General features: G+C 46.9%; 1 long non-coding RNA gene across 1 annotated transcript; it reads right to left on the bottom strand.

Moving 5' to 3' along the window:
• Positions 1-1479: 1479 nt before the first annotated feature.
• LOC137142150 (uncharacterized) lies at positions 1480-4227 on the bottom strand. The gene is made up of 3 exons (XR_010916854.1): positions 4119-4227; positions 3466-3547; positions 1480-1614 (listed from the first exon to the last, which is right to left on the bottom strand). It is a non-coding gene; the product is annotated as an uncharacterized lncRNA (long non-coding RNA).
• Positions 4228-10541: the final 6314 nt, after the last annotated feature.

The raw sequence follows: 10541 nt of genomic DNA, 5'->3' as shown, positions 1-10541 counted from the left end.
GACTGACAAGCAGTACCTAGATAGGAAGAGGGTGTGAGGAAGATGACAGAACCATGGAATGGAGGTCGGCTGCGCCAAACAAGGCGTCTGTCCCGGAATCAGATACTAGAGCGTAGCGGAAGGAAAAGATGTGTATCGAACTCCATGCGGCCACAAAGGGCATGTCGTGGAGCGCGACTATGGTTGATGCTTGCGTTCTTGTGGAATGGGCTCCTATCTCACCTGGTGGTGAGTGCCCTGGCATTTGATAGCAATGCGTAATTCACCCTGAGGCCCACGTAGAGATTCTCTGGGTGGAAATGGCCTGCCCTTTAATTCTTTGTGCTATGGTGACAAATAGCCGGAGAGACTTCTGGAATGGTTTTGCAGGTAAAAGGCCAGGGCCCTACGCATATCAAGGGAATGAATTCACTGTTCCTCATTAGAGGTTTGGGGAAGAAGGCAGGCAGATGTATGGGCTGGTTGAGGTGGAAACGAGATTCGGTAGGAATTTGGGATGCAGACTGTGATATAGCGAAGGCAGAAGGCTCTAGAAACGTGATTGAAGGGAGATATGTAAGCCTCAGAATGCTCCGGGCTCTGTTCCCTGTAGTTTAGCTGAGAGTCATTAGGGGGCAATTAGGAGCAGCTGGGGCTAATTAGGGACCACCAGGTGCTCCATAAAAACCCTCTGACCCAAACAGACAGGGCACGAGCTGGGAGGAGCAGGAGTGCCGTGCTGTGTTGTGTGTAGGAGTACTGATTGCGAGGAGGAACAGACCAGAGTGCAGAGATTCTGTGGAGGAGCAGGCTGGAGGAAGGTACCAGGCTCAAGAAGCCAGAAGGAGGGGGAAAATTAGCCCAGGGGAAGAGAGTTTGCAGCTGGGAACACGGTGCCAGCAGCACATAGCTGCTTCTCACAGGGCCCCTGGGCTGGGACCCGGAGGAGTGGGTGGGCCCGGGTCCCTACCCCCTCCTCGGGGAAACTGGAGTGGCTGGAGACGCCCTGACCCACTACAAGCAATGGAAGCATGAGGCCCACTAGGGTGTACTTGGCTATCTGCCACAAGACACAGTGAAACCTTGTCTTTATGGAAATTGGTGAAGGAGGGAAAGATTACCATCCCAGCTCCCCATTCACCAACCCTCCTCGATGGGGTAATGACAAAAAGGAAAGCCACCTTCATGGAGAGGAAAGAGAGCAGAAGGCCAGGTGTAACAAAACACCTCGTGTGTCCTGGTCTTTACATTCCCATTATAGCAATATCAAGCACAGAATAACACAGAGGGGTGGTGTACAATCACACATACAATCATACATATATCACCAAAATCCCCACATCCACCACACATAGAGCAGTCATAGCCCTTGGAGAGAAAGCAAAGCGGACTTTAATGCATCCAGTGGGCAGCAGTCTTCACATTCAATGACACACAAACTAGCCCGAGACTGGCACTGGAAAAGGCGTTCCTAGCAGGGTCCTGGCACAGCCTCCTGGTGGGAATCCCAACGTCCTCCCCATTCAATAAATCAGCGTTTTTCAAACAGGGGGTCATGAGGTGGTTATGTGGGGGTTGCAAGCTGCATACCCCGACCCTGGCCAGGCACAGGGCTGTGAGCCTCCTTGCTTTCTCCTGGCAGAGGAACATGGGGGAAAGAGATGAGCGGTGATACAGTCACTACTCACCCCCCCCCCCCCAAGCATTCCTCTGCACCTCCCATACGAGTGGTAAGGGGGAGAGCGAGAAGCAACGCCAGAAATCTCTGCATCCAGGTCACTTTCCCCATCTGGGCAGTGCTGTGAGGCGAGCATCAGGAGCTGCTGCTCTCTGCCCTCCCCTTACACAGCCCAGGTGGAGAAAGTGACCGGGATGCAGGGAGCCCGGACATTGCACCTCACTTTCCCCGCTCATAGTCCCCAGGGGGTGCAGAGGAGCAGCTTTTGATTTGGGAGCCAGCAGCAATAACAGTCGCTCTGTGCATGCAGGACTGTTTCCCCAGGTGGGCGCAGGAGGGGGTTGCAGGGTGCAGGGGTGAAGAGGGCACAGTGCAGGGGTTAGAGGCAAAGGGGGAGTGGGGAGCCTGCAGGGAGGCCAGGAGCAGGCACCCACGGGGATGGCTCAGAGGCTTGCTATGTGAATGGAGTCACCAATGCAAAAAGTTTGAGAAGCACTGAAATAAACATGTCCATGTAAACAAACACAGAGGAAGCTGAAAGGAAAAAAAGGTCAGAAGCTTGAAATTGTAGAAAACCGAGAAGGTGAAGCAAAGGGACAAAAGGAAAAATCTCTGGCCAGCAGAATCAGGGACAATATGAAGGAAGGTTATTTTTCGTATATTAATCACAAAAAGAATCCTAACAATGGTATCGGTCCATTGCTAGATGGAAGTGGCAGAAGTAAAAATGTTCAGTGAATATTTCTCTACTGGATTTGGGGAAAAGCAAGCAGTTGATGTAGTCATATCTTTACCATGATGGAGACCACAGTTTTGTCATCACAACAAACTCATGAGGGCGTTAAATAGCAGCTACAAAAGCCAGGCATTTTTAAAACAGCAGTTCCAGATATCTTCCATTCAAGAATTAAAAAAAAAAAAAACAGGCTGAGGAGCTCAGTGGATGAAAATCAACATTAATTAATAGGTCTTAGAATGCTGGGGAAACTCCAAAAGAGAGGAAAAAAACTAATGTTGACACAATATTTAAAAAGGGACGACCGAGATAACTATAAGGCTATCTGACATCAATCTGGGCAAGATAATGGAGGGGCTGATACTGGATTTGTTTATTAAAGAATTAAAGGAGAGTGATATAATTCAGACCAATCCACATAAGTTGAGGAAAAACAGATCCTCCCAAACTAAATGGATTTTTTTTGGTATGAGATCAGAAGTTTGGTTGATAAAGAAACAGTGTTAATGCATACTTATGATTCCTGTAAGGTATTTGACTTGGTACAGCATTATATTTAAATACCTAGCACAATACAAAATTAACATGACATACATTAACTAGATTCAAAAACAGCTAACTGACAGATTTCAAAATGTAATTGTAAATGGAGAAGCACCGTCCAAAGGGTTGTGTTTCTAGTAGGGTCCCAGAGGGATTGGTTCTTGGCCTTACACTATTTAATTTGTTTGTCAATGACTTGGAAGAGAAGATATCGTCACGGGGAAGTTTGGAGATAACACAAAGTTTGGGGGAGAGGGAAATAATGACGTGTGTCAGTCACCGGAAGTTTTCGCAGCCCTGGCCAGGGGATTATTTGCTGGGGAAAATAGGGGAAGTTCCACTCCCAAATCTCAGGAGTCTGCTTCTTCAAACAAGGCCCTCGATTTCTCTGGCAAGTTTGTCCCCTTCCTTTCCCCACCCATGGCATTTACTGCCCTGCCCCATCTCCAGCAGCTCCCACCTTCCTATGTATTCACTGCCCATTTCCCTGCAGCCAGACCCCACCACCAGTTCCATGATAACCCCTTACCTCAGCTGACTCCACTGCAGCCATTTCCTTTCCCTGGAAGGATGGGATGATCCAGAGCAAAACATCGTCATTATTCTGTAGCCTGTCAGGGCAAAAAGGGCAATTGGAGAGATTTCAGAAGGGGATTTTGTCCATTTCATAGAGTCCCACCAGATTTTTCCCTGGAAACTGACATTCTAGGTTCCTAGGTTTCCCTAGGAAACTGACATTGGGAAATACTTAGTGACTTCATTAGAAGTAGGATTTCCCATCAGGATTGACCCCTCCCAGACATGATTAACCCTTCCCAGACAAGATCTGCACTACAGAGGCCTATACTACGTCGACGTAAGCGGAGTTGCATTGACTTAGTCGTGTGCATCTATGCATTTAAATTTGTCTCCACCAAGGTAAGCTCCCCATTATATCAGCATGGTAACACCACTGCCCGAGCAACGTTGAGCCATTGTTGATGTGCTGAGGTCAACACAGTGCAAGTGCAGAGAGCGTGTTGCCTCTGTCAACCCTACCAGTTCTCCAGCAGCTGTCCTACAATGCCCAACACCAACCATTTTAGTCACAATTGCGAAATCCACTACCCATAGGTCAAGGAGCCCGGAAGACCAACTCCGCTTAAAACCCTGCAACTCTTTAAATGCCTTGTCCGGTCATACCTCCAGCCATGATCCTTTGTTGTGTGCAGCTGATCAGTTGACAAAGACAGCTACATGCTCCAAATGAGCTGCAACCAGTATAGACAGAAGATATTGAATTTCCTGTGCCTGTGGGGAGAGAAAGCTGTATAGGCACAGCAATGGATGATAGAATATTAGGGTTGGAAGGGACCTCAGGAGGTCTCCAGTCCAATCCCCTGCTCAAAGCAGGACCAACCCAAATTAAATCATCCCAGCCAGGGCTTTGTCAAGCTGGGCCCTAAAAATCTAAGGATGGAGATTCCACCACCTCCCTAGGTGACCCATTCCAGTGCTTCACCCCCTTCCTAGGGACAAAGTTTTCCCTAATATCCAACCTTGACTTCCCATACTGCAACTAGAGACCATTGCTTCCTTGCTTCCTAGCTTCCTTGCTTCCTCGCATGCTTCCTTGTTTCCTAGCTTGCATGCTTGCTTGTTTATTTCCTTGCTTGCTTACTTCCTAGCTTGCTTGCTTCCTTGGTTCCCAGCTTGCTTGCTTGCTAGCTTTCATCCTTGCTTCCTAGCTTGCTTCCTTGCTTGCTTGTCCCCTAGCTTGCATGCTTGGTTCCTTGCTTGCTTCCTTATTTCCTTGCCTCCTAGCTTGCTTGCTTACTTCCTAACTTCCTTGCTTTGTAGTTTGCTTGCTGGCTTCCTGGCTTCCTAGCTTCCTAGCTTTTATGATTGCTTCCTTGCTTCCTAGCTCGCTTCCTAGCTTGCTTGCTTGCTTCCTCGTTTGATTGCTTCCTTCCTAGCTTCCTAGCTTGCTTGCTTGCTTCCTTGCTACTTAGTTTGCTTGCTTGCTTGCTTCCTAGCTTCCTAGCTTTCATGATTGCTTCCTAGCTCGCTTCCTAGATTGCTTGCTTGCTTCCTCATTTGATTGCTTCCTTCCTAGCTTCCTAGCTTGCTTGCTTGCTTCCTTTCTACTTAGTTTGCTTGCTTGCTTGCTTGCTTCCTAGCTTCCGTGCTTGCCTCTTAGCTTGCTTGATTGCTTCCTATCTTCCTACCTTGCTTGCTTCCATGCTTCCTTGTTACCTAGCTTCCTTGCTTGTTTCCTTGCTTACTTCCTTGCTTTCTTCCTTGCTTCCCTGCATCCTAGCTTCCTATCTTGCTTGCTTCCTTCTTATCTAGCTTCCTATCTTCCTTCCTTGCTTGCTTCCTTGCTTCCTAGCTTTCTAGCTTCTTTCCTACCTTGATTCCTAGCTTGCTTGCTTGCTTGGTTTTCCCTGATTCCTAGCTTGCTTGTTTGCTTGCTTCCTTGCTTCCTAGCATGTTTGCTTGCTTGCTTCCTTGATTTCTTGCTTCCTTCCTTGCTTCCTAGCTTTCTTGCTTTCTTCCAAGCTTCCTAGCCTGCTCGCTTGCTTCCTAGCTTCCTTGCTTAACTTCTTGCTTGCATGCTTGCTTCCTAGCTTCCTTGCTTGACTTCTTGCTTGCATGCTTCCTTCCTAGCTTCCTTGATTGCTACCTTTATTACTATCTTCCTACCTTGCTTGCTTGCTTCTTTGTTTCCTTGCTTGTTTCTCTGTTTCCTAGCTTTCTTGCTTCCTTGCTTACTTCGTGGCTTCCATGCTTACTTACTAGTTTCCTTGCATGCTTCCTTGCTTCTGAGCTTCTTTGCTTGCTTCTTTCCTTCCTAGCTGCCTAGCTTCCTTCCTTGCTCCCTAGCTTGCTTGCTTCCTTGCTTGTGAGCTTCTTTGCTTGCTTCTTTGCTTCCTAGCTGCCTGGCTTCCTAGCTTGCTTGCTTGCTTCCTAGATTGCTTGCTTTCTTGCATGCTTCCTTGCTTCCCAAACTTGATTGCTTGCTTATTTCCTAGATAGTTTGCTTGCTTCTTTGATTCCTAGATTGCTTGCTTCCTTGCTTGTGAGCTTCTTTGCTTGCTTCTTTGCTTCCTAGGTGCCTGGCTTCCTAGCTTGCTTGCTTCCTAGATTGCTTTCTTGCATGCTTCCTTGCTTCCCAGCTTGCTTGCTTGCTTGTTTCCTACCCTCCTTGCTTGCTTCCTTGCTTGCTTGCATGCTTCGTTGATTCCTAGCTTTCTTGCTTGCTTCCTTTCTTCATAGCTTCCTGGCTTCCTAGGATCCTTCCTACCTTGATTCCTAGCTTGCTTGCTTGCTATCCTGCTTCCTAGCTTTCTTGCTTCTTTGCTTCTTAGCTTGCTTGCTTCCTTCCTAGCTTGCTTCCTTCCTTCCAAGCTTGCTTCCTTGATTCCAAGCTTACTTGCCTGTTTTTTTGCTTCCTGGCTTCCTTGCTTGATTCCTTGTTTCCTAGCTTCCTTCCTTGCTTCCTTGTCTTCTTCCTAGATTTATTGCGTTTTTCCTTTCTTCATAGCTTTCTTGTTTGCTTCCTAGCTTCCTTCCTTGCCTCGTACCTTGTTTGCGTCCTTCCTTCCTTTCTATCTTCCTTTCTATCTTTCTTTCTAGCTTCCTAGCTACCTTTCTATCTTGCTTTCTAGCTTCCTATCTTACTTCCTACCTTGATTCCTAGCTTGCATGCTTGCTTGGTTGCTTCCCTGTTTCCTAGCTTCCTTGCTTCCTTGCTTGCTTGCATGCTTCTTTGCTTCCTCGCTTGCTTGATTCCTTGTTTCCTACCTTCCTACCTTCCTTGCTTTCTAGTTTGCTTCCTAGCTTGCTTGCATGCTTCCTTGCTTCCTAGCTTCCTAAATTCCCACCTTTCTTGCTTGCTTGCTTCCGCACTTGCTTGCTTGCATGCTTCCTTGCTTCCACCTTCCTAGCTTGCATCCTTCCTTGATTCCTAGCTTGCTTGAATGCTTTCTTTCTTCCAGGCTCGCTCGCTGGCTTGCTTGCTTCCTGGCTTCCTAGCTTGTTTGCTTGATTTCTTGTTTTCTAGCTCCCTAGCTTGCTTCCTTGCTTGATTGCTTCCTTGCTTCCTAGCTTGCTTGCTTGCTTTCTAGCTTCCTTGCTTGACTTCTTGCTTGCATGCTTGCTTCCTAGCTTCCTTGCTTGATTCCTTGCTTGCATGCTTCCTTCCTAGCTTCCTTGATTGCTACCTTTATTACTATTTTCCTACCTTGCTTGCTTGTTTCCTTGGTTCCTAGCTTTCTTGCTTCCTTGCTTTCTTGCTTACTTCCTGGCTTGCATGCTTACTTCCTAGTTTCCTTGCTTGCTTCCTTGCTTCTGAGCTTCTTTGCTTGCTTCTTTCCTTCCTAGCTGCCTAGCTTCCTTCCTTGCTTCCTAGATAGTTTGCTTGCTTCTTTGCTTCCTAGATTGCTTGCTTCCTTGCTTGTGAGCTTCTTTGCTTGCTTCTTTGCTTGCTTCTTTGCTTCCTAGATGCCTGGCTTCCTAGCTTGCTTGCTTCCTAGATTGCTTTCTTGCATGCTTCCTTGCTTCCCAGCTTGCTTGCTTGCTTGTTTCCTACCCTCCTTGCTTGCTTCCTTGCTTGCTTGCATGCTTCGTTGATTCCTAGCTTTCTTGCTTGCTTCCTTTCTTCATAGCTTCCTGGCCTCCTAGGTTCCTTCCTACCTTGATTCCTAGCCTGCTTGCTTGCTATCCCGCTTCCTAGATTTCTTGCTTCCTTGCTTCCTAGCTTTCTTGCTTGCTTCCTTTCTTGCTTACTTCCTTACTTCATAGATTTCTCCCTAGCTTCCATGCTTGCTTCCTGGCTACCTAACTTCCTAGCTTGCTTGCTTCCTTCCTTCTCTCTCTAGCTTCCTTCCTTCCTTCTTTGCTTGCTTGCTTCCCTGCTTTCAAGCTTCCTTGCTTCCTTGTTTGTTTCCTTGCTTTCAAGATTTCTTGCTTCCTTCCTTGCTTGCTTGCTTGCTTGCTCCCTTGCTTGCTTCTTTGCTTCCTATTTGCTTGCTTGCTTGCTTCCTAGCTTTCTTGCTTACTTCCCTGCTCCCTAGCTTCCTTGCTTGCTTCCTCGCTTGCTTGCTTGCTTCCTTGCTTCCCAGCAACAAAGCTAGCAAGCTAGTAAGCTAGTGAGCAAGGAAACAAGCAAGCAGGCTAGGGAACAAGGAAGGAAGCAAGCAACCAAGCAAGGAAGTAATTAGGACGCTTGGAAGCAAGCAAGGAAGGAAATGAGCAAAGAAGCTGGAAAGCAAGCTAGGAGGCAAGAAAGCAAGGAAGCTGGGAGGCAAGCAAAGAACCTAGGAAGTAGACAATCAATCAAGCAAGCGAGGAAGCAAAGAAACAAGGAATGACACTAGGAAGGAAGCAAGCAAACAAGGAAGTTAGGAAGCAGGCTAGGGAATAAGGAAGTAAGCAAGCAATGAAGCAAGGAAGGAACTCGGATGCTAGGAAACAAGAAGCAAGCAAGCAAGCTAGGAAACAATGAAGCAAGCAAGCAAGCAAGCTAGTGTGCAAGGAAGCAAGTAAGCAACCAAGCAAAGAAGAAACTAGGACGCTAAGAAGCAAGCAAGCAAGCTAGGAAAAAAGGAAGCAAGCAAACAAGCAAGGAAGCAAGAAATCAAGCAAGCAAGGAAGGAAGGAAGCAACCAAGGAAGCTAAAAAGAAAGGAAGCATGCAAGCTACCTAGGAAGCAAGGAAGAAAGCTAGGAAGGAAGGAAGGAAACAAGGAAGGTAGGAAGGAAGGAATTAAGCAAGGAAGCAAGAAAGCAAGCTAGGGAGCAAGAAAGCAAGCAGGAGTTAGGGAAGCAAGCAAGGAAGCTAGGAAGCAAGGAAGCAAGCAAGATAGGAAGCAAGGAAGCAAGTAAACAAGCAAGCAAGGAAGGAAGCTAGGAAGCAAGCAGGCCAGGAAGCTAAGAAGTTAGGAAGCAAGAAAGCAAACAAGGATACTAGGAAGTAAGGAAGCAAGGAAGTTAGGAAGCAAGGAATCTATGAAGCAAGGAAGAAAGCAAACAAGCTAGGAAGCAAGCAAGCAAGCAAGCAAGCAAGAAAATAGGAAGCAAGCAATGAAGCTAGGAAGCAAGCAAGTAAGGAAGCTAGGAAGCAGGGAAGCAAGCAAGCAAGGAAACATGGAAGAAAGCTAGGAAGCATGGATGCAAGGAAGGAAGGAAGCTAGGAAGCAAGCAAGTTGCAAGAAAATTGATAGCAAGGAAGGAAGCAAGCAAGCTAGGAAGCAAGGAAGCAAGCAAGCAAGGAAGCAAGAAAATAGATAGCAAGGAAGTAAGCAATGAAGCTAGGAAGCAAGGAAGCAATGAAGGAAGCAAGTTAACTAGGAAGCAAGGAAGCTAAGAGGGAAGCAAGCAAGGAAGCAAGCAAGCTACAAAGCTAGGAAGGAAGGAAGCAAGCACGTGAGCAAGTTACGAATCAAGCAAGCAAGCAAGCAAGCTAGGAAACAAGGAATCAAGTAAGGAAGGAAGGAAGCAAGGAAGCAGCCAAGCAAGGAAGGAAGTTAGGAAGCTAGGAAGCAAACAAGGAAGCTAGGAAAGAAGGAAGACAGCAAGCTAGGAAGCAAACAAGCTAGCAAGAAAATAGATAGCAAGGAAGCAAGCAAGTAAGCTAGGAAGCAAGCAAGCAAGCAAGGAAGCATGGAAGCTAGGAAGCAAGGAAGCAGGCAAGAGAGCTAGGAAGAAAGGAAGCTAGAAAGCAAGGAAGCAAGCATGCCAGCGAGGAAGCATGCAAGGAAACTAGGAAGCAAGCAAGCAAGCTAGGAAGCAAGTAGGCAAGCAAGGACGCCAAGAAGCAAGCTAAGAAGGAAGGAAGCAAGCAAACACGCTTGAAAGCTAGGAACCAGGAAGCAAGCAAGCAAGTTAGAAAGCTAGGAAGCCAGGAAGCAAGCAAGCAAGTTAGAAAACAAGGAAGCAAGGAAGTTAGGAAGCAAGTACGGAAGGAAGGAAGCAAGCAAGCTCGGAAGGAAAGAAGCAAGGAAGCAAGCTAGGAAGCAAAGAAGGAAGCTAGGAAGCAAGGAAGAAAACAACAAAGCTTCGAAGCAAGCTAGGAAGAAAGGAAGCAAGCATTGAAGCTAGAAAGCTAGTAAGCAAGCAAGGAAGCGAAGGAGCTAGGAAGTAAGGAAGCAAGCAAGCAAGATAGGAAGCAAGGAAGCAAGCTAGAAAGCAAGCAACGAAGCCAGGAAGCAAGCAAGGGAGCTAGGAAGCAAGCACGAAAGCAAGGAAGCATGGAAGCTAGGAAGCAAGCTAGGAACCAAGGAAGCAAGCAAGGAAGCAAGAAAGCAAAGAAGTGAGTTAGGAAGCAAACAAGAAAGCTAGGAAGCTAGGAAGGAAGAAAGCATCAAGCAAGTAAGGAAACTGGGAAAAAAGGAAGCAAGGAAGAAACCTAGGAATCAAGGAAGCAAGCAAGAAAGTTAGGACGCAAAGAAGAAGAAAAGCAAATAAGCAAACTAGGAAGAAAGGAAGCTAGGAATCAAGGCAGGAACCAAAGAAGCTAGGAAGCATGGAAGCTAGGAAGCAACCAAGCAAGGAGGCAAGCAAGCAAGATAAGAAGAAAGGAAGATAGATGGATGGATGGATGGATGGAAGATAGATGGATGGA

Source organism: Emydura macquarii, unplaced genomic scaffold (genome assembly GCF_026122565.2).
Source record: "Emydura macquarii macquarii isolate MOO-44397 ecotype Brisbane River unplaced genomic scaffold, CSIRO-AGI_Emac_v2 contig_3176, whole genome shotgun sequence".
NCBI lineage: Eukaryota > Metazoa > Chordata > Testudines > Chelidae > Emydura > Emydura macquarii.
The sequence above is the reverse complement of the archived record's forward strand: the minus strand, read 5'-3'. Positions and strand labels throughout refer to the sequence as shown.